Here is a 23,927-nt window from a genome sequence, read left to right as displayed (position 1 = left end):
CCACGCCGGGATTATGTTGTCACACTGTTCTCCAGTCACACATGCTACTCCCTTGCATATCTGTTTAGCAACAGTATATCTACCCCATGACCTACGGCTGATCTGGGAAGGGACCTTGAGCGGGACGCTTTGCAGAGAGGATGAAAGTCAACAAAGAATAAGGCGAGCTAAGGGGCCCTGGGGTGGATTACAGACTGATATTAATGCCTATTTGTGTGTGTGTGTGAATAGAACATTTGCTTTGCTCCTAATGTATTCCAGTCACAATCTTTATGCCCCTCTTTGTTATACAGAGTCCAGATGCTCGGCACCCGTCTGGTTAATTCTCTTGTGCCTTACCCCCTCCCATCTGCCTTGGCCAGGGCACTGCTGACACCCTTCCAACTGCTGGCAAGTAGGGCTCTTACAGGATTAACTCTCTTGTTTATATTTATCCAGATACGGTTCAGCTCTGTCACAGACTAAATACCCTTTGTTCACCTGAATTTAATACGATTCACGGAAACCTGTCTGGAATTAAGCAGAGCAATTGTAACATCAGGCTTGTCTTCAGCTCTTTGAAGAGGAGCTATTGGAGGCTGCCAACACATTCAAAGCCAGGGAAGAAAGAGAGCAGCCAGAGAGGCACCGGGGGAAAGGGAGAAAAGGAGCTGAGTGATGAAGTAGTTCACGCACACCACACCCAGGGCTCAGGAAGCCGCATCCGTGGGCTTCAGGGGCGGGGTTTGTGCAGCCCTGCTAGCAGATGTGTCAAACAGTCCCTCTGAAAGGTAAGGCCCAAAATGGATACGCTGCTTTCAGACTGTATTCGTGTCTTTACCTGGGATTATTGTCTAGCCTGGTGTCGACGTCTGCACTTACCGTTTTACGTGACTCACACCCTCTGCCAAATAATACTGACGAAGAGCAGCAAGTTAGACCCGAGTTTTGTGATTCGTGACCCTTACAGACTAGTGAAGGCAACAGATGCATGCGTGACTACCTCGAATGCAGAGACAGTTACAGTCTCCTTCCAAGGTACCCCGCATAGGCGTATAAGATACAACCTAAATATAACGTACATGGGTGCGGGGCGGCGGTTTGCAGGGGATAGATGTGGCGCATTTCTAAATCTTATTACCAGTTATACTGTTCATTAACCGTGTGGCCTCGAACAAAGTGTATAACCTCAAGAGTCTTTGTTCTCAGCTGTAAGAGTGAAATTAACCCTATTTTACAGGATTGTTGTGAGGTTAAATAAGATTGCATGTGTGAAAAAGCCCTTAGCCCAATGTCAGGCACATAGTTCACACTCAGTACATGTTTCCTTTTCTTTCTCTAGCTCTCCTAAAATGAAACGCATCCTGAAAACAATTTTAAAATGTGTAAAACATTAGCCCAACTTTGCTTCCACGTATTTTCCACTGTAAGTCTTCACACTGAAAATTTTCAAGTACGGACTTAGGATTTACCTCGTGGTAAATCTCAGTGCTCCTGTGCTTTTAAAGACATTGTACAGTTTTTTCTGGTTTTTTTTTTTCTTTTTTGGTTTTTTTTACCTTGACTTCAATATAAATGTAGGCCAAAAGGAAAAACAAGAGTTTTCTTGAGGCTCAAGCACTCAGGTATCCATGATTTTATAAGAAATGTGTGGATTTTGGCCTTGCCTACGCACCTGAATCAACCAGATGCAGGGAAATTTGTTCATAGTAATTCACAAGAGCAGGCATAGCATGGCAGTTAAGCCTGCAGGCTCTGGAGCCTCATGGTCTGGATTTGAATCCTGACTCTTTCACATCCAAGCTACATAACCCTGAGCAGCTTCTTTACACTCTCTGACTCAGTTTCTTTATTTGTCATATGGTGATAATAATAGTGTTTGACTCAGAAGGTTCTTGTGGAGATTAAATGCCTTCATCATGTAAAATGCTTATAAGTATGCCTAGCATGTAGCAAGCACTCAATACTCGTTAGCTCTTATTATTATTGTGAGGATAAAACAAAAGCCAGGTTATTTTTACAGTAGGGGAAATTCCTTTTCCGAGACCAGAACTCTCACAAACCCTTTGTAGAGCACCTCACTCTAATGTCTCAGCATCTCAGTGTCAAGGGGGAAGCTGAATTAGCTATCTGAAAAGCGGTTGGAGTGCCTGGGTCCAGAGCAAGGGAGGTGGCTACACGAGGAACATTTCACATGAGCCAGAGGAAGGGAGGTCTGGTGAACCCTCCCTGGCCCATAAGTGGACCTCTCCTGTTGAGTTGCCCCATCCTCTGAGTTGAGTGTGTTGTCAGTGCTGCTTCTGAGGTTCATTGTAGGTCCATCGGTACTCTCTACACAGTTTTTGCTTAAACATATAAACACCATTTAGTTTTAGACACACCAAACCTTCCTTGCTCTGCCCTGTTTGAGCCTAAGATATTGCCTTTAGAGCCCTTTGCTTCTCTCCAGACTCATCAGTATGTGTTGATTTTATGTTTTAAGTCCCAAAGGTTTGAGAGTACTTTGCGAGTATGTCTCAGCGTGGAGATGGCTGACGTTTCCCTGGTTCTGGAAACTCACAGCCATGTAGACCCAGTGGCACAAAATTCCCCTCTGTCCTAAACTGACTTAATTGGATGCCTGTTTCACTGCTCAGAAGGTAAATGAGAGGGGAGGGTAGCAGGGGCTAGGGAGGAGTATAAGAATGCCACCAAAATGTCACATGCCTAACATGTTGAAGAACTGATTACTTTGTGTGCGGTTATAAACACAGGTAAAGAAGAGTTTCTGGTGTGTGCAAAGACAGGCACTAAGATTGGAGAGCCATCTTGACTAGTCAGATTCAGCACTCAGCCAGAGTTGCTCAGAAGGCTTCCAGATCTGAATGGTGTAGGCAGCGTTTTGAAGGAAAGCAGTAGTTTCCTGGTAAATTGCTTCAGTCTGGATCAGTGGAGGGGAGCTTTACTCACCAGTGCAGATGAGGCTTGTCCAGGTGTAAGCCATTGATGAGGTCATAGCCATAAGGGAAACGTTTTCGGTTGTCATTGATTTTATAAGATCACAAAAGAGATACTGTAAGGCCTGCTTGACATCATCAATGGAAAATGAGAAGAAGATGGGGGCTGAGGGATGAGTGTATCTTTCATTGAAAGGAGAGAACCCAGATGAGCTCATCCAAAGTTTTCACAGGAAAAGAGAGACAGAAAATATTCCTCCCTTCCTGGCATGTTTTTCTGTGTTTTTATGAGTTGAATAGCTGACACATATTGTGTCTAATAAAGAGATCACAGAAACCTCACTGGGAAAATAAAAATAAAAGGCAGTTGTTGTTGTTTTTAATTCTTCTTTCTCGGCCCCCTCCTCATGATTTAGTAACTGCAATAAAAGACAAGCAGTTGTGTAAGCTTTTCATAATGTAAGTCATTTCAAATTGGCATTTCTGAATTTTTCATCCAGCCATTGTTAAGCAGAGGAGGATTTTGCTTCATAGAGAGGCTCAGAGAAGGGTTTGTCACCAAGAGGAAAGACCGACAAAGGAAGGTTTGTCCCAGTATACTAGATCAGAGGGAAAGGCACACAAGTTTGGCTGTCTTCCTAGTGGTGCTCTGAGCAACAGGGTAATGGCCACTGACTGATTCAAGCTGCCATCAAGGGACTTCATTGTCTAATACAATACCAGGTAACCAAGTTCCTTAAGTTTTCCTCAGTATGTATAGATGTGTAGCATGCCCACTAAAGAGGCCTAGCTTTTAGAGAATTCAGGTAAAATGGATGAGAGTATAGCAGGAAAATCCAACTTACCCTGCTCCCCAGTAGACTAGAGGAAACAAACAAGGAAGTACAAATGATCTAGGCTAACCCATCGCACATCCTGAAAAAGCAATTCCCACATCTGTCCAATGGAATGAAGGAGGGATGGGTGGTTGGACACGTAGTGGGTACCATATCCTTTGTTGTTTCTAGGAGAGGCTGCAACATCATGCAGCTGTACTGGGTATGGGGTCCCTCGTCTAGGACTCTGCAGTGGAACATGCAAAAGAAGTTAGGTCAGCACCACTTGCTGCCTTAGTGTCCTGGGGAGTTGTCAACTTCAATTGAATAATCAGAAGAGGTAATGGCAGTAACCTGAGTAACCTGACATGCTGGCGTTGGCAAAAATATCTTTAGGGAATGGTGATTGAACCAAGGGAGGAGAAGGAAGCCATGCAGCCTGGGGATGTGCAAGAAAGGGCAGTCTAAGCCCTACCAACTTCCTTAGATCCTAAGGGCCCTGCAATATTGATACCAAAGGCACACCAACTAAACAGAATCACAAAGGTGGAGAAATACCAAGTCCTTCTCATTTTTTCGTGCAAGATAATTAATTAGTAGTCACATTGTGGACACTGACTCATCAAGAAAAGGTTAAATTTGGTTAAAACTGTTTTATCAGCTTTATTGAGGTATAATTTACACCCCATAGTATTCACCCATTGTAAGTGTTCAATTCAGTGATATTTTAGCAAATTTTTTAAGTTGTGTAACCATCACAGCAAACCAAGGTTATTGTTTGCTAAAAACTCCATGGAGGTATAATTCATATACTATACAAGTCAACCATTTAAAGTATATAATTCAGTGGCTTTTAGTACATTCAGAGATGTGCACCCATCACCACAGTCAATTTTAGAACATTTTCATTATCCCCAAATAAACTCCATACCTCTTAGCCATCACTCCCCAATGCCCCCATTTCCTCCAGCCCTAGGTAACTACTAATATGCTCTGTCTTCATAGATCTGCCTATTCTAGACACTTCAAATAAATAGAGTAATGCATGGTCCTTTGTTACGGACTTAGCATAATATGTTCAGGATTCACACATTTTGTGGCACGTATGCTGCATTCCTTTTCATGGTGGAATAATATTCCATGGTATGAATATACCACATCTTCCATTTGTCAGTTGATGGACATTTGGGTTGCTTCCAGGTTTTGGCTGTCATGAATAATGCTGCAGGGACCATTCATGTGCAAGTTTTTGTGTGGACATGTTTTCATTTCTCTTGGGTATATCTACCTAAAAGTAGAATTGCTGGATGTGTGGCACATGTATGTTTAACTTTTTAAGAAACTGTCAACTATGTTCCAAAGTACCTGCCCCATTTTATATTTCCATCAGCAGTGTATGAGGATTCCAGTTTCTCCACATCCTCACCAATGCTTGTTACTGTCTATTTTTTTAATTACAGCCATCCTCATGGATGTAAAGTGATAATTCATTGTGATTTTAATTTCCATTTCCCTAGTGACTAACAATGTTTTCACATGCTTATTAGTTGTTTATATATCTTCTTTGTTGGAATAGTAACTTTGGTGATAAAGACAGTACATATGGCCTGTGTATTAGTTTTTTATTGCTGCCCTAACAAATTACCACAAGCTTAGAGTCCTAAAACAACACAAATATGTTATCTTACAGTTCTGTAGGTCAGAGTCCAGTACAGTCTCACCAGGATAAAATCAAGGTGTCAACAGGGTACACTCCTTTCTGTAAACTCCAGGAGAAAATGCTTTCCCTGTTCATTTGGATTGTTGGCAGAATTTAGGTCATTGCAACCTACGACTATGGTGCCTGTTTTAACTGAGTGTCATTCCCAGGTTCTAGAGGCTGCTGCATTCCTTAGCCCTCTTCCTCCATCTTCAAAGCTAGCAGTTGGGGGTTGAGTCTTTCTCATGTTGCCTCTCTCTGACAAACTCTTCAGTCTCCCTCTTTCAATTTTAAGAGCTCAAGTGATTAGACTGGCCCACCTAAATCATCTAGGATAATCTCCCTATTTTAAGGTCAGTTCATTAGCAACCTTAATTGCAGGGAATTGCAACTTTAATTCCCTTTTGTCATGTAGTATAACATAGTCACAGATTCCAAGGATTAGAATGTGGACAGCTTTTGGGGGAGGGGGGGCGGTGCATTATTCTGCTTACCACACCCTGTCTGAAGGGCACAGCTCATTTTCATCTTACTAATGTCAAAGGAAAACACAAATCTAATGTTGGTAGACCTTCCAATTTTTGCATATAAGCCAAACCAAAACACACACGCACGCACGCACGCATGCATGCACACACACATGCCTTTTGTTTTTACTCTCTCCACTTTTTTACTAAGCCCAACTAAATCAAATTTTTAAAAAATTCTTTCCAGACCAAACATGTCAGTGGTCTGCACATAGCCTGGAGGCTACCAGTGCCCTCTGGTTAAATCATCCATTTTCTATATTCTCTGCTCATATATTACACCTCATTTCCCAGTATAGTCAAGAGTGTTACTAAAGTGTAATAATTTATTTTATTAGATTACACTAAAACCATGTAATGATTTGGATGGGAGAGAAATATTTATTTTTTGACTACTCCTAAAAAGGGAACTTATTGTAACAATAGAATAGGTAAGAAAGATTTTAGGGAAAGTATTTGCCTCATTACAAAACTTAGAGCAGATTTAGAACTATAAACTTGTGTCCTTATTGTAAACACAGGGGTTTTAAATAGATGCACACTTGGGTCTTTTTTTAGATCTAAAAGTTCTATGAATCTCTTACATACAAATAAAGTACAGCAATCTCCACCTACCACTACCAGCTCTAAACTCCCTTTACTTGAAATTCTAACATTTGCAAATTCTATCATTTACTTCCTTTATCTTTGGGAGACTAGAAGACTAGATGGCAAAGAAGGACAGCTTTTGCAATAAAATCTAGGAAAAATTACAGATGATGGGGAAAGGTATCAGAGGACTGTTGAGGAGAAAGGGTGTAGAGTTGACTAAAAGGTCAAACACTGATTCAGGAGGCAGGAAGTGGGAGTGAAGGAGACCTTGCAAGAGAGACAGCAGGACAGGAAGGAGTTAAAAATTCCTGAGCTATAACATATGAAAGGCACTTGGAAGGAGAACCAGGCTAAAGAAAATATCATGCATCTTAATATGACTGTCATCTGTAACAAAGCAACTTTTGTTGAAATTGCCAGGTAGCCACATCCTGAAAAGTTTCTGGCCAGCAAGGGATAGTAACTGGCCATTAATAGTCAGGATCCATCATTACTGATTTCAAATGTACAAGATGTTGTTGGTATTTTTAGAAAAGTTTTCATAGGTTCGTAAGACAAGTTTTCATAGGTTCATACTGATTGTGGTTCCTTAAACTTCATTTGACTCATGAGTTCTTCAGTTTGTCAGCTGGGAATTCTCATTTCAGGGAGTTTTCACAGATTTCACTCCAGTGGCCCTTCTGAGAGACCTATGATAATTGCAGTGTAAGCAGAGCCTAGCATTTCTTAAGGTGTTGCTTTCATATTCTCACTGATTACAAGGCATTATCCATGGATTAAATCTGGATTAAATACAATTTGTTTAGTTTTAGGTGGTGAAAGTATGTGAAATTTATAACACCTTATTGCTGTATATGCAAATATTTTAATTAGTGGGCGTCACTATCTTACTCACTTTTCTCTTGAATTAAGATTTGGGTCTCCTGTGGATCTCATTACAGTTTTCTTGAACAGAGTCATGGGGGCACCAGCAAGTCAGCCTGGCATGTGTTGTTTCACAACTTCTCTGGAAGTAGATACTTTCTGGGGACTCCAACAAGACCAACCTTGGTGTGACTTGAAGCTCTGTCTGTCCGGAGACTGATACCAGTTTCAGGAGAAGCTGGAGTATTTAAATAATTTTTTCTTTGTTTAGCCTGAAACCCTCACAGTTCTTCAAAATAGAAGCACTTGAGTTCCTTCTCACTAAAAGATTTGTTCTCTCTCCTCTTTCCTGTTTTTTCCTCTTTCTTTCTTTAAACTTGTCCTTTCTTTGAGTTTTCTTGGTTTATCAGAAGTTCCCAATGCTGCTCCTCAGAGCATTTTCTCCATATATCATAGCAAGGATAATGCTGATGATAGCTAACATTTATTCAAACTTCATGCTGAGCTAAGGAATCATTCATACAGTTGTACAAGCATTAATGTGCTTATTGCTCTCAGCAACCATAGAGGTAGAAAACCAAGGCACAGAGAGACCAAATAACTTGCCTAAGGCCACTCAGCTATTGAGGGATGGAGTCTGAACACCTGCCATGGAGGCACCGCTTCTCATGCCCATGCCCCCTGCAGGCATCATTACTTATCATGCACTTTTGCTGCTCAGTCCTCCCGAACGTAACCCAGATTCCATACCTGAGCAGTACTCCAGGAAGACTCTGACAATAGCTGCAATCATAATCTCAGGTCTATTTGCCATTTCTGCATCCTCTCAGGAGTGCTTGGGTCATCTCCAAACCTGCCTCCTGCAGTCGTGGTTTCCAAAATTGTCCAGTTTCCCCGTCACCTTCAACAAGTCTTCTCATTCTCCTTGGGAGTGAATGCACATGCACACTTCCTAGAATAGACTGCCTCTCACTCAACAGGGAGCCTCTGAAGACTTTGAAGTACAATCCAGTTTTTTCTCTATTTTTTTCAATTTTTTTAATTTAATTTATTTTATACTGGAGTATAGTTGATTTACAATATTGTGTTAGTTTCTGGTGTACTGCAAAGTGATTCAGTTATACTGAATATATCCATTCTTTTTCAAATTCTTTTCCCATGCAGGTTATTACAGAATTTTTTTTTTCAGTGCTTCACCTCCCTTTATTAGTTTCTGCTTTATAACAAAGTGAATCAGTCATACATATACATCTGATCCCATATCCCTTCCCTCTTGCGTCTCCCTCCCTCCCACCCTCCCTATCCCACCCCTCCAGGTGGTCACAAAGCACCGAGCTGATCTCCCTGTGCTATGTGGCTGCTTCCCACTAGCTATCTACCTTACGTTTGGTAGTGTATATATGTCCATGCCTCTCTTTCGCTTTGTCACAGCTTACCCTTCCCCCTCCCCATATCCTCAAGTCCATTCTCAGTAGGTCTGTGTCTTTATTCCTGTTTTACCCCTAGGTTCTTCATGACATTTTTTTTCTTAAATTCCATATATATGTGTTAGCATACGGTATTTGTCTTTCTCTTTCTGACTTACTTCACTCTGTATGACAGACTCTAGGTCTGTCCACCTCGTTACAAATAGCTCAGTTTCGTTTCTTTTTATGGCTGTGTAATATTCCATTGTATATATGTGCCACATCTTCTTTATCCATTCATCCGATGATGGACACTTAGGTTGTTTCCATCTCTGGGCTATTGTGAATAGAGCTGCAATGAACATTTTGGTACATGTCTCTTTTTGAATTATGGTTTTCTCAGGGTATATGCCTAGTAGTGGGATTGCTGGGTCATATGGTAGTTCTATTTGTAGTTTTTTAAGGAACCTCCGAACTGTTCTCCATAGTGGCTTTATCAGTTTACATTCCCACCAGCAGTGCAAGAGTGTTCCCTTTTCTCCACACCCTCTCCAGCATTTATTGTTTCTAGATTTCTTGATGATGGCCATTCTGACTGGTGTGAGATGATATCTCATTGTAGTTTTGATTTGCATTTCTCTAATGATTAATGATGTTGAGCATTCTTTCATGTGTTTGTTGGCAGTCTGTATATCTTCTTTGGAGAAATGCCTATTTAAGTCTTCTGCCCATTTTTGGATTGCCTTGTTTGTTTTTTTGCTGTTGAGCTGCATGAGCTGCTTATAAATTTTGAAGATTAATCCTTTGTCAGTTGCTTCATTGGCAAATATTTTCTCACATTCTGAGGGTTGTCTTTTGGTCTTGTTTATGGTTTCCTTTGCTGTGCAAAAGCTTTGAAGTTTCATTAGGTCCCATTTGTTTATCTTTGTTTTTATTTCCATTTCTCTAGGAGGTGGGTCCAAAAGGATCTTGCTGTGATTTATGTCATAGAATGTTCTGCCTATGTTTTCCTCTAAGAGTTTGATAGTTTCTGGCCTTACATTTAGGTCTTTAATCCATTTTGAGCTTATTTTTGTGTATGGTGTTAGGGAATGATCTAATCTCATACTTTTACATATCCCTGTCCAGTTTTCCCAGCACCACTTATTGAAGAGGCTGTCCTTTCTCCACTGTACATTCCTGCCTCCTTTATCAAAGATAAGTTGACCATATGTGCGTCGGTTTATCTCTGGGCTTTCTGTCCTGTTCCATTGATCTATCTTTCTGTTTTTGTGCCAGTACCACACTGTCTTGGTTACTGTAGCTTTGTAGTATAGTCTGAAGTCAGGGAGCCTGATTCCTCCAGCTCCGTTTTTTGTTCTCAAGATTGCTTTGGCTATTCGGGGTCTTTTGTTTTTCCGAACAAATTTTGAAAGTTTTTGTTCTAGTTCTGTGAAAAATGCCAGTGGTAGTTTGATAGGGATTGCATTGAATCTGTAGATTGCTTTGGGTAGTAGAGTCATTTTCACAATATTGATTCTTCCAATCCAGGAGCATGGTATATCTCTCTATCTATTTGTATCATCTTTAATTTCTTTCATCAGTGTCTTATAATTTTCTGCATACACCTCTTTTGTCTCCTTAGGTAGGTTTATTCCTAGATATTTTATTCTTTTTGTTGCAATGGTAAATGGGAGTGTTTTCTTGATTTCACTTTCAGATTTTTCATCATTAGTGTACAGGAATGCCAGAGATTTATGTGCATTAATTTTGTATCCTGCTACTTTACCAAATTCATTGATTAGCTCTAGTAGTTTTCTGGTAGCATCTTTAGGATTCTCTATGTATAGTATCATGTCATCTGCAAATGTGACAGCTTTACTTCTTCTTTTCCAATTTGGATTCCTTTTATTTCCTTTTCTTCTCTGATTGCTGTGGCTAAAACTTCCAAAACTAAGTTGAATAAGAGTGGTGAGAGTGGGCAACCTTGTCTTGTTCCTGATCTTAGTGGAAATGGTTTCAGTTTTTCACCATTGAGGACGATGTTGGCTGTGGGTTTGTCATATATGGCCTTTGTTGAGGAAAGTTCCCTCTATGCCTACTTTCTGCAGGGTTTTTATCATAAATGGGTGTTGAATTTTGTCAAAAGCTTTCTCTGCATCTATTGAGATGATCATATGGTTTTTCTTCTTCAATTTGTTAATATGGTGTATCACATTGATTGATTTGCCTATATTGAAGAATCCTTGCATTCCTGGAATAAACCCCACTTGATCATGGTGTATGATCCTTTTAATGTGCTGTTGGATTCTGTTTGCTAGTATTTTGTTGAGGATTTTTGCATCGATGTTCATCAGTGATGTTGGCCTGTAGTTTTCTTTCTTTGTGACATCCTTGCCTGGTTTTGGTATCAAGGTGATGGTGGCCTCATAGAATGAGTTTGGGAGTGTTCCTCCCTCTGCTATATTTTGGAAGAGTTTCAGAAGCATAGGTGTTAGCTCTTCTCTAAATGTTTGATAGAATTCGCCTGCGAAGCCATCTGGTCCTGGGCTTTTGTTTGTTGGAAGATTTTTAATCACAGTTTCAATTTCAGTGCTTGTGATTGGTCTATTCATATTTTCTATTTCTTCCTGATTCAGTCTTGGCAGGTTGTGCATTTCTAAGAATTTGTCCATTTCTTCCAGGTTGTCCATTTTATTGGCATAGAGTTTCTTGTAGTAATCTTTCATGATCTTTTGTATTTCTGCAGTGTCAGTTGTTACTTCTCCTTTTTCATTTCTAATTCTATGGATTTGAGTCTTCTCCCTTTTGTTTTTCTCTTGAGTCTGGCTAATGGTTTATCAATTTTGTTTATCTTCTCAAAGAACCAGCTTTTAGTTTTATTGATCTTTGCTATCGTTTCCTTCATTTCTTTTTCATTTATTTCTGATCTGATCTTTATGATTTCTTTCCTTCTGCTAACTTTGGGGGGTTTTTGTTCTTTCTCTAATTGCTTTATATGCAGGGTCAGGTTGTTTACTCGAGATGTTTCCTGTTTCTTAAGGTGGGATTGTATTGGTATAAACTTCCCCCTTAGAACTGCTTTTGCTGCGTCCCATAGGTTTTGGGTCGTCGTGTCTCCATTGTCATGTGTTTCTAGGTATTTTTTTATTTCCACTTTGATTTCTTCAGTGATCACTTCGTTATTGAGTAGTGTATTGTTTAGCCTCCATGTGTTTGTATTTTTTACAGATCTTTTCCTGTAATTGATGTCTAGTCTCATAGCAATGTGGTCAGAAAAGATACTTGATACAATTTCAATTTTCTTAAATTTACCAAGGCTTGATTTGTGACCCAAGATATGATCTATCCTGGAGAATGTTCCATGAGCACTTGAGAAAAATGTGTATTCTGTTGTTTTTGGATGGAATGTCCTATAAATATCAGTTAAGTCCATCTTGTTTAATGTATCATTTAAAGCTTGTGTTTCCTTATTTATTTTCATTTTGGATGATCTGTCCGTTGGTAAAAGTGGGGTGTTAAAGTCCCCTACTATGAGTGTGTTACTGTCGATTTCCCCTTTTATGGCTGTTAGTATTTGCCTTATGTATTGAGGTGCTCCTATGTTGGGTGCATAAATATTTACAACTGTTATATCTTCTTCTTGGATCGATCCCTTTATCATTATGTAGTGTCCTTCTTTGTCTCTTCTAATAGTCTTTATTTTAAAGTCTATTTTGTCTGATATAAGAATTGCTACTCCAGCTTTCTTTTGATTTCCATTTGCATGGAATATCTTTTTCCATCCCCTTACTTTCAATCTGTATGTGTCTCTAGGTCTGAAGTGGGTCTCTTGTAGACAGCATATATATGGGTCTTGTTTTTGTATCCATTCAGCCAATCTGTGTCTTTTGGTGGGAGCATTTAGTCCACTTACATTTAAGGTAATTATGGATATGTATGTTCCTATTCCCATTTCCTTAATTGTTTTGGGTTTGTTATTGTAGGTATTTTCCTTCTGTTGTGTTTCTTGCCTAGAGAAGTTCCTTTAGCATTTGTTGTAAAGCTGGTTTGGTGGTGCTGAACTCTCTCAGCTTTTGCTTGTCTGTAAAGGTTTTAATTTCTCCATCCAATCTGAATGAGATCCTTGCTGGGTAGAGTAATCTTGGTTGCAGGTTTTTCTCCTTCATCACTTTAATTATGTCCTGCCACTCCCTTCTGGCTTGTAGAGTTTCTGCTGAGAGATCAGCTGTTATCCTGATGGGGATTCCCTTGTGTGTTATTTGTTGTTTTTCCCTTGCTGCTTTTAATATGATTTCTTTGTGTTTAATTTTTGACAGTTTGATTAATATGTGTCTTGGCGTATTTCTCCTTGGATTTATTCTGTATGGGACTCTCTGTGCCTCCTGGACTTAAGTAACTATTTCCTTTCCCCTATTAGGGAAGTTTTCAACTATAACCTCTTCAAATATTTTCTCAGTCCCTTTCTTTTTCTCTTCTTCTTCTGGAACCCCTATAATTCGAATGTTGGTGCATTTAATGTTGTCCCAGAGGTCTCTGAGACTGTCCTCTGTTCTTTTCATTCTTTTTTCTTTATTTTGCTCTGCATCAGTTATTTCCACTATTTTATCTTCCACCTCACTTATCCGTTCTTCTGCCTCAGTTATTCTGCTATTGATCCCATCTAGAGTATTTTTCATTTCATTTATTGTGTTTTTAATCGATGCTTGATTCATCTTTAGTTCTTCTAGGTCCTTGTTAACTGTTTCTTGCATGTTGTCTATTCTATTTCCAAGATTTTGGATCTTGGAAATAGAATATTGAATCATCTTTACTATCATTATTCTGATTTCTTTTTCAGGTAGACTGCCTATTACCTCTTCATTTGTTGGGTCTGGCAGGTTTTTATCTTGCTCCTTCACCTGCTGTGTGTTTTTCTGTCTTCTCATTTTGCTTGTCTTACTGTGTTTGCGGTCTCCTTTTTGCAGGCTGAAGGTTCGTAGTTCCCATTGTTTTTGGTGTCTGTCCCCTGTGGCTAAGGTTGTTTCAGTAGGTTGTGTAGGCTTCCTGGGGGGCGGGGACTAGTGCCTGTGATCTGGTGGTTGAGGCTCGATCTTGTCTTTCTGGTGGACAGGTCCACGTCTGGTGGTGTGTTTTGGGGTGCCTGTGGCCTTATTATGTTTTTAGGCAGCCTCTCTGCTAATGGGTGGGGTTGTGTTCCTGCCTTGCTAGTTGCTTGGCATAGGGTGACCAGCACTGTAGCTTGCTGGTCATTGACTGAAGCTGGGTGCTGGTGTTGAGATGGAGATCTCTGGGAGATTTTTACCACTTGATATTATGTGGAGCTGGGAGGTCTCTTGTGGACCCGTGTGCTGAAGTTGGCTCTCCCACTTCAGGGGCACAGCACTGACTCCTGGCTGCAGCACCAAGAGCCTTTCATCTACCCGGCTCAGAATAAAAGGGAGAAAAAGTAGAAAGAAAGAATTAGTAGAAGAAAGAAAGAGAGAGAGAAAGAAAGGAAGAAGGAAAGAAAGGAAGGAAGGAAGGAAGGAAGGAAGAAAGGAGGGAGGGAGGACGGAAAGAAAGAAAGAAAGGAGGGAGTGAGGAAGGAAGGAAAGAAAAAGAAGGAGTGAAAGGAAGCAGGGAGGAAGGAAAGAAAGAAAGAAAGACAGGAGGGAGGGAGGAAGGGAAGAAAGAAAGAAAGAAAGAAAGAAAGGGGTGGAGGGAGGGAGGGAGGAAGGGAAGGTAGGAAAACAAGAAAGAGAGAAGATAAAGTAAAATAGAATAAAGTATAAAATATAGTAGCGTTATTAAAAATAAAAAAGTAATTATTGAAAAAGAAAAAAAAAACGGACGGATAGAACCCTGGGACCTATGGTGGAAGCAAAGCTATACAGAGAAAATCTCACACAGAAGCATACACATACACATTCACAAAAAGAGAACAGGGGGAAAAAAATCGGAAATCTTGCTCTCAAAGTCCACCTCCTCAATTTGGGGTAATTCGTTGTAAAAAGAGGAAAAGGGGAAAAAGTCTGAAATCTTGCTCTCAAAGTCCACCTCCTTAATTTGGGATAATTCATTGTAAAAAGAGGAAAAGGGGAAAAAATCTTAAATCTTGTCCTCAAAGTCCACTTCCTCAATTTGGGATGATTCGCTGTCCATTCATGCACTCCACAGACGCAGGGCACATCAAGCGGACCATGGAGCTTTAATCCACTGCCTCCGAGGCTGCACAGAGAGATTTCCCTGTCTCTTCTCTGCTCTCACAGCTCTTGACATCCCATTTGTTGCACTTATTATGGAGGCTTAGAAGACCCATGATCTGCTATCTGCAAGGTAGAGATCCAGGAAAGCTGATGGTAGTTTTAGGCTTGAAATTGGAGAGCCAATGGTATATATTCCACTACATGTATGAAACCCTTTTGGGAGGTCTGAGGTCTTCTGCCAGCGTTCAGTAGGTGCTCTGTAGGAGCTGTTCCACATGTAGATGTATTTCTGATGCATCTGTGGGGAAGAAGGTGATCTCCGCGTCTTACTCTTCCGCCATCTTGAAGCTCCTCCTCTATTACAGAATATTGAGCAGAGTTCTCAGTGATATATAATAGGTCCTTGTTGATTATCTATTTTATATATAATAGTGTGTGTATGTTAATCCAAAACACCTAATTTATGCTTCCCCCCTTCATGTTTCCCCTTTGATAACCATAAGTTTGTTTTTGAAGTCTGTGAGTCTGTTTCTGTTTTGTAAGTAAGTTCATTTGTATCTTTCTTTTTTAAGATTCCATATGCAACTGATATCATATGATGATATTTGTCTTTCTCTGTCTGACTTACTTCACTTAGTATGATAATCTCTAGATCAATCATGATACTGTAAATGGCATTATTTCACTGTTTTTTATGGCTGAATAATATTCCATTGTATATATGTATATATGTACCATGTCTTCTTTTTTTCTAATTTTTGGATTTTATTTTATTTATTTTTTTATACAGCAGGTTCTTATTACTCATTAATTTTATACACATCAGTGTATACATGTCAATCCCAATCACCCAATTCATCACACCACCATCCCCATCCCCCCGTGGCTTCCCCCCCCTTGGTGTCCATAAGTTTGCTCTCTACATCTGTGTCTCAACTTCTGACCTGAAAACTGGTTCATCTATACCATTCTTCTAGGTTCCACATACATGTGTTAATATATGATATTTGTTTTTCTCTTTCTGACTTACTTCACTCTGTATGACAGTCTCTAGATCCATCCACATCTCAACTAATGGCCCAATTTCGTTCCTTTTTATGGCTGAGTAATATTCCATTGTATATATGTACCACATCTCCTTTAACCATTCATCTGTCGATGGGCATTTAGGTTGCTTCCATGACCTGGCTATTGTAAATACTGCTGCAATGAACATTCGGGTGCATGCGTTTTTTTGAATTATGGTTTTCTCTGGGTATATGCCCGGTAGTGGGATTGCTGGGTCGTATGGCAGTTCTATTTTTAGTTTTTTAAGGAACCTCCATACTGTTCTCCATAGTGGCTGTATCAATTTACATTCCCACCAACAGTGCAAGAGGGTTCCCTTTTCTCCACACCCTCTGCAGCATTTGTTGTTTGTGTATTTTCTGATGATGCCCATTCTAACTGGTGTGAGGTGATACCTCGTTGTAGTTTTGATTTGCATTTCTCTAATAATTAGTGATGTTGACCAGCTTTTCATGTGCTTCTTGGCCATCAGTATGTCTTCTTTGGACAAATGTCTATTTAGGTCTTCTGCCCATTTTTAGATGGGGTTGTTTGTTTCTTTAATATTGAGCTGCATGAGCTGTTTATATATTTTGGAGAGTAATCCTTTGTCCGTTGATTCATTTGCAAATATGTTCTCCCTTTCTGAAGGTTGTCTTTTCATCTTGTTTATGGTTTCCTTCGCTGTGCAAAAGCTTTGAAGTTTCATTAGGTCCCACTTGTTTATTTTTGTTTTTATTGCCATTACTGTAGGAGATGGATCAAAAAAGGTCTTCCTGTGATTTATGTCACAGAGTGTTCTTCCTATGTTTTCCTCTAAAAGTTTTATAGTGTCTGATCTTACATTTAGGTCTCAAATCCATTTTGAGTTTACTTTTGTGTATGGTGTTAGGGAGTGTTCTAATTTCATTCTTTTACATGTAACTGTCTAGTTTTCCCAGCACCACTTATTGAAGAGACTGTCTTTTCTCCATTGTATATCCCTGCCTCCTTTGTCATAGATTAGTTGACCATAGGTGTGTGGGTTTATCTCTGGGTTTTCTATTTTGTTCCATTGATCCATGTTTCTGTTTTTGTGCCAGTACTATATTGTCTTGATTCCTGTAGCTTTGTAGTATAGTCTGAAGTCAGGGAGTCTGATTCCTCCAGCTTCGTTTTTTTCCCTCAAGACTGCTTTGGCTATTTGGAGTCTTTTGTGTCTCCATACAAATTTAAAGATTTTTTGTTCTAGTTCTGTAAAAATGCCATTGGTAATTTGATAGGGATTGCATTGAATCTGTAGATTGCTTTGGGTAGTAGAGTCATTTTCACAATATTGATTCTTCCAATCCAGGAATATGGTATATCTCTCCATCTGTTGGTATCATCTTTAATTCCCTTCATCAGTCTCTTAGTTTTCTGCATACAGGCCTTTTGTATCCCTAGGTGGATTTATTCCTAGGTATTTTATTCTTTTTGTTGCAATGGTAAATGGGAGTGTTTCCTTAATTTCACTTTCAGATTTTTCATCATTACTGTATAGGAATGCAAGAGATTTCTGTGCATTAATTTTGTATCCTACAACTTTACCAAATTCATTGATTAGCTCTAGTAGTTTTCTTGTGGCATCTTTAGGATTCTCTATGTATAGTATCATGTCATCTGCAAACAGTGACAGTTTTACTTCTTCTTTTCCACTTTGCATTCCTTTTATTTCTTTTGCTTCTCTGATTACCATGTCTAGGACTTCCAAAACTATGTTGAATAATAGTGGTGAGAGTGGGTATCCTTGTCTCTTTCCTGATCTTAGAGGAAATGGTTTCAGTTTTTCACCATTGAGAATGACGTTTGCTGTGGGTTTGTCATATAGGGCCTTTATTATGTGGGTTCCCTCTATGCCCACTTTCTGGAGAGTTTTTATCATAAATTGGTGTTGAATTTTGTCAAAAGCTTTTTCTGCATCTATTGAGATAATCATATAGTTTTTATTCTTCAATTTGTTAATATGGTGTATCACATTGATTGATTTGCATATATTGAAGAATCCTTTCATCCCTGGGATAAATCCCACTTGATCATGGTGTATGATCCTTTTAATGTGTTGTTGGATTCTGTTTGCTAGTGTTTTGTTGAGGATTTTTGCATCTATATTCATCAGTGATATTGGTCTGTTATTTTCTTTTTTTGTAGTATCATTGTCTAGTTTTGGTATCAGGGTGATGGTGGCCTCATAGAATGAGTTTGGGAGTGTTCCTTCCTCTGCAATTTTTGGGAGGAGTTTGAGAAGGATGGGTGTTAGCTCTTCTCTAAATGTTTGATAGAATTCACCTGTGAAGCCATCTGGTCCTGGACTTTTGTTTGTTGGAAGATTTTTAATCACAGTTTCAATTTCATTGCTTATGATTGGTCTGTTCACATTTTCTATTTCTCCCTTGTTCAGACTTGGAAGGTTATACCTTTCTAATAATTTGTCCACTTCTTCCAGATTGTCCATTTTATTGGCATAGAGTTGCTTGTAGTAGTCTCTTAGGATGCTTTGTATTTCTCTGGTGTCTGTTGTAACTTCTTTTTCATTTCTAATTTTATTGATTTGAGTCCTCTCCCTCTTTTTCTTCATTAGTCTAGCTAATTAATGGTTTATCAATTTTGTTTATCTTCTCAAAGAACCAGCTTTTAGTTTTATTGATCTTTGCTTTTGTTTTCTTTGTTTCTATTTCATTTATTTCTGCTCTGATCTTTATGATTTCTTTCCTTCTGCTAACTTTGGGTTTTGTTTCTTCTTCTTTCTCTAGTTCCGTTCAGTGTAATGTTAGATTGTTTATTTGAGATTTTTCTTGTTTCTTGAGGTAGGCTTGTATACCTATAAACTTCCCTCTTAGAACTGCTTTTCTGCATCCCATAGATTTTGGTTGTTGTTTTTTTAACATCTTTATTGGAGTATAATTGCTTTACAGTCATTTTCTTCTTATACAAACATATTGAAGACTTTGAAACTATTACAAAGCCACCAAGGTAGAGCTTGACTATAAGTAAGGTAGGTTAGTAATAAAACAATTCTTTCAACTTCAGCATGCTTGGAGCCACATGATATATTTCTAACAGAGTCTCTTGAGTGTGAAGGGCTGTCAGTGGCAATTATTTTGAAAGTTATTCATCCTTTTCTTTCCAATTTGTGAAAATAATGATTTTTTTAAAAAATATTATTTATTTATTTGGCTGTGCTGGGTCTTAGTTGCAACATGCAAACTCTTAGTTGTAGCATGTGGGATCTAATTCCCTGACCAGTGATCGAACCTGGGCCCCCTGTATGGGGAGGGTGGAGTCTTAGCCACTGGACCACCAGCCAAGTCCCAGAATGATGTTTTGTTTTGTTTTTTTTAACATCTTTATTGGAGTATAATTGCTGTACAATGGTATTTTAGTTTCTGCTTTATAACAAAGTATATCAGTTATACATATAGGTATGTTCCCATATCTCTTCCTTCTAGCATCTCCCTCCCTCCCACCCTCCCTATCCCACCCCTCTAGGTGATCACAAAGCACTGAGCTGATCTCCTTGTGCTGTGCAGCTGCTTCCCACTAGCTATCTATTTTATGTTTGGTAGTGTGTATATGTCCATGCCACTCTCCCACTTTGTCACAGCTTACCCTTCCCCCTCCCCATATCCTCCAGTCCACTCTCTAGTAGGTCTGTGTTTTTGTTCCCATCTTGCTCCTACATTCCTCATGACCATTTTTCCCCCTTGGATTCCATATATATGTCTTAGCATATGGTATTTGTCTTTCTCTTTCTGACTTACTTCACTCTGTATGACAGATTCTAGGTCCATCCACCTCACTACAAATAACTCCATTTCGTTTCCTTTTATGGCTTTTATTCCATTGTATGTATGTGCCACATCTTCTTTATCCATTCATCTGTTGATGGACACTTAGGTTGCTTCCATGTACTGGCTATTATAATAGAGCTGCAATGAACATTTTACTACATGACTCTTTTTGAATTATGGTTTTCTCAGTGTATATGCACAGTAGTGGGATTGCTGGGTCGTATGGTAGTTCTATTTGTAGATTTTTAAGGAACCTCCATACTGTTCTCCATAGTGGCTGTATCAGTTTACGTTCCCACCAACAGTGCAAGAGGGTTCCCTTTTCTCCACACCATCTCTAGCATTTATTGTTCGTAGATTTCTTGATGATGGCCATTCTGACCATTATGAGATGATATCTCATTGTACTTTTGATTTGCATTTCTCTAATGATTAATGGTGTTGAGCATTCTTTCATGTGTTTTTTTGGCAATCTGTATATCTTCTTTAGACAAATGTCTGTTTAGGTCTTCTGCCCATTTTTGGATTGGGTTGTTTGTTTTTTTTATATTGAGCTGCATGAGTTGCTTGTAAATTTTGGATAATCCTTTTTCAGTTGCTTCATTTGCAAATATTTTCTCCCATTCTGAGGGTTGTCTTTTGGTCTTGTTTATGGTTTCCGTTGCTGTGCAAAAGCTTTGAAGTTTCATTAGGTCCCATTTGTTTATCTTTGTTTTTATTTCCATTTCTCTAGGAGGTGGGTCAAAAAGGATCTTGCTGTGATTTATGTCATAGAATGTTCTGCCTATGTTTTCCTCAAAGAGTTTGATAGTTTCTGGCCTTACATTTAGGTCTTTAATCCATTTTGAGTTTATTTTTGTGTATGGTGTTAGGGAGTGTTCTAATTTCATTCTTTTACATGTAGCTGTCCAGTTTTCCCAGCACCACTTATTGAAGAGGTTGTCTTTTCTCCACTGTATATTCTTGCCTCCTTTTTCAAAGATAAGTGACCATTTGTGCGTGGGTTTATCTCTGGGCTTTCTATCCTGTTCCATTAATCTATCTTTCCATTTTTGTGCCAATACCATACTGTCTTGATTACTGTAGCTTTGTAGTGTAGTCTGAAGTCAATGAGAGCCTGATTCCTCCAGCTCCGTTTTTCTTTCTCAAGATTGCTTTGGCTATTTGGGGTCTTTTGTTTTTCCATACAAATTGTGAACTTTTTTGTTCTAGTTCTGTGAAAAATGCCAGTGGTAGTTTGATAGGGATTGCATTGAATCTGTAGATTGCTTTGGGTAGTACAGTCATTTTCACAGTGTTGATTCTTCCAACCCAAGAACATGGTATATCTCTCCATCTATTTGTGTCATCTTTAATTTCTTTCATCAGTGTCTTATAATTTTCTGCATACACCTCTTTTGTCTCCTTAGGTAGGTTTATTCCTAGGTATTTTATTCTTTTTGTTGCATTGGTAAATGGGAGTGTTTTCTTAATTTCACTTTCAGATTTTTCATCATTAGTGTATAGGAATGCAAGAGAATTCTGTGCATTAATTTTGTATCCTGCTACTTTACCAAATTCATTCATTAGCTCTACTAGTTTTCTGGTAGCATCTTTAGGATTCTCTAGGTATAGTATCATGTCATCTGCAAACAGTGACAGCTTTACTTCTTCTTTTCCGATTTGGATTCCCTTTATTTCTTTTTCTTCTCTGATTGCTGTGGCTAAAACTTCCAAAACTATGTTGATTAACAGTTGTGTCAGTGGGCAACCTTGTCTTGTTCCTGATCTTAGTGGAAATGGTTTCAGTTTTTCACCATTGAGAATGATGTTGGCTGTGGGTTTGTCATATATGGCCTTTATTATGTTGATGAAAGTTCCCTCTATGCCTACTTTCTGCAGGGTTTTTATCATAAGTTGGTGTTGAATTCTGTCGAAAGCTTTCTCTGCATCGATTGAGATGATCATATGGTTTTTCTCCTTCAATTTGTTAATATGGTGTATCACATTGATTTGTGTATATTGAAGAATCCTTGCATTCCTGGGATAATCCCCACTTGATCATGGTGTATGATCCTTTTAATGTGCTGTTAGATTCTGTTTGCTAGTATTTTGTTGAGGATTTTTGCATCTATATTCATCAGTGATATTGGCCTGTAGTTTTCTTTCTTTGTGATATCTTTGTCTGGTTTTGGTTTCGGGGTGATGGTGGCCTTGTAGATTGAGTTTGGGAGTGTTCCTCCCTCTGCTATATTTTGGAAGAGTTTGAGAAGGATAGGTGTTAGCTCTTCTGTAAATATTTCATAGAATTCGCCTGTGAAGCCATCTGGTCCTGGGCTCTTGTTTATTGGAAGATTTTTTTTTTTTTTTTTTTTTTGCATCACACGGGCGTCTCACGGTTGTGGCCTCTCCTATTGTGGAGCACAGGCTCCGGACGTGGAGGCTCAGCGGCCATGGCTTATTGGCCCAGCTGCTCTGCAGCATGTGGGATCTTCCCAGACCGGGGCACGAACCTGTGTCCCCTGCATCGGCAGGCGGACTCTCAACCACTGTGCCACCAGGGAAGCCCCTGTTGGAAGATTTTTAATCACAGTTTCAATTTCAGTACTTTTGATTGGTCTGTTCATATTTTCTATTTCTTCCTGGTTCAGTCTCGGAAAGTTGTGCATTTCTAAGAATTTGTCCATTTCTTCCAGGTTGTCCATTTTATTGGCATAGTGTTGCTTGTAGTAATCTCTCATGATGTTTTGTATTTCTGCAGTGTCAGTTGTTACTGCTCCTTTTTCTTTTCTAATTCTATTGATTTGAGTCTTCTCTCTGTTTTTCTTGATTAGTCTGCCTAATGGTTTATCAACTTTATTTATTATCTTCTCAAAGAACCAGCTTTTAGTTTGATTGATCTTTGCTATTATTTCCTTCATTTCTTTTTCATTTATTTCTGGTCTGATCTTTATGATTTGTTTCCTCCTGCTAACTGGAGTTTTTTTGTTCTTCTTTCTCTAATTGCTTTAGGTGTAAGGTTAGGTTGTTCATTTGAGATATTTCTTGTTTCTTAAGGTAGGATTGTATTTCTATAAACTTCCCACTTAGAACTGCTTTTGCTGCATCCCATAGGTTTTGGGTCATCGTGCTCTCATTGTCATTTGTTTCTAGGTATTTTTTTATTTCTGTTTTGATTTCTACAGTGATCTCTTGGTTATTCAGTAGTGTATTGTTTAGCCTCCATGTGTTTGTATTTTTTACAGACTTTTTCCTGTAATTGATATCCAGTCTCATAGCATTGTGGTTAGAAAAGATATTTGATATGATTTCAATTTTGTTAAATTTACCAAGGCTTGATTTGTGACCCAAGATATGATGTGTCCTGGAGAATGTTCCATGAGCACTTTGAGAAGAAAGTGTATTCTGTTGTTTTTGGATGGAATGTCCTATAAATATCAATTAAGTCCATCTTGTTTAATGTATCATTTAAAGCTTGTGTTTCCTTATTTATTTTCATTTTGGATGATCTGCCCATTGGTGAAAGTTGGGTGTTAAAGTCCCCTACTACGATTGTGTTACTATCGATTTTCCCTTTTATGGCTGTTAGTATTTACCTTGTGTATTGAGGTGCACCTATGTTGGGTGCATAGATATTTACAATTGTTATATCTTCTTCTTGGATTGATCCCTTGATCATTATATAGTGGCCTTCTTTGTCTCCTGTAATAGTCTTTATTATAAAGTCTATTTGTCTGATATGGGAATTGCTACTCCAGCTTTCTTTTGATTTCCATTTGCATGGAATATCTTTTTCTATCCCGTCACTTTCAGTCTGTATGTTTCCCTAGGACTGAAGCAGGTCTCTTGTAGACAGCATATATACGGGTCTTGTTTTTGTATCCATTCAGTCTGTCTATGTCTTTTGGTTGGAGCATTTAGTCCATTTACATTTAAGGTAATTATCGATATGTATGTTCCTATTCCCATTTTCTTAATTGTTTTGGGTTTGTTATTGTAGGTATTTTCCTTCTGTTGTGTTTCTTGCCTAGAGAAGTTCCTTTAGCATTTGTTGTAAAGCTGGTTTGGTGGTGCTGAACTCTCTCAGCTTTTGCTTGTCTGTAAAGGT

The 23,927-nt window shown here is 38.9% G+C and overlaps 1 protein-coding gene across 3 annotated transcripts in view; it reads left to right on the top strand.

Moving 5' to 3' along the window:
• Positions 1-23,927, top strand: part of ADAMTSL1 (ADAMTS like 1) — a 472,971-nt gene that overhangs the window by 329,551 nt on the left and 119,493 nt on the right. The window lies entirely within an intron of this gene.

The sequence above is a fragment of the Mesoplodon bidens genome, assembly GCF_964165515.1.
Source record: "Mesoplodon bidens genome assembly, chromosome: 6".
Classification (NCBI taxonomy): domain Eukaryota; kingdom Metazoa; phylum Chordata; class Mammalia; order Artiodactyla; family Ziphiidae; genus Mesoplodon; species Mesoplodon bidens.
The sequence above is the reverse complement of the archived record's forward strand: the minus strand, read 5'-3'. Positions and strand labels throughout refer to the sequence as shown.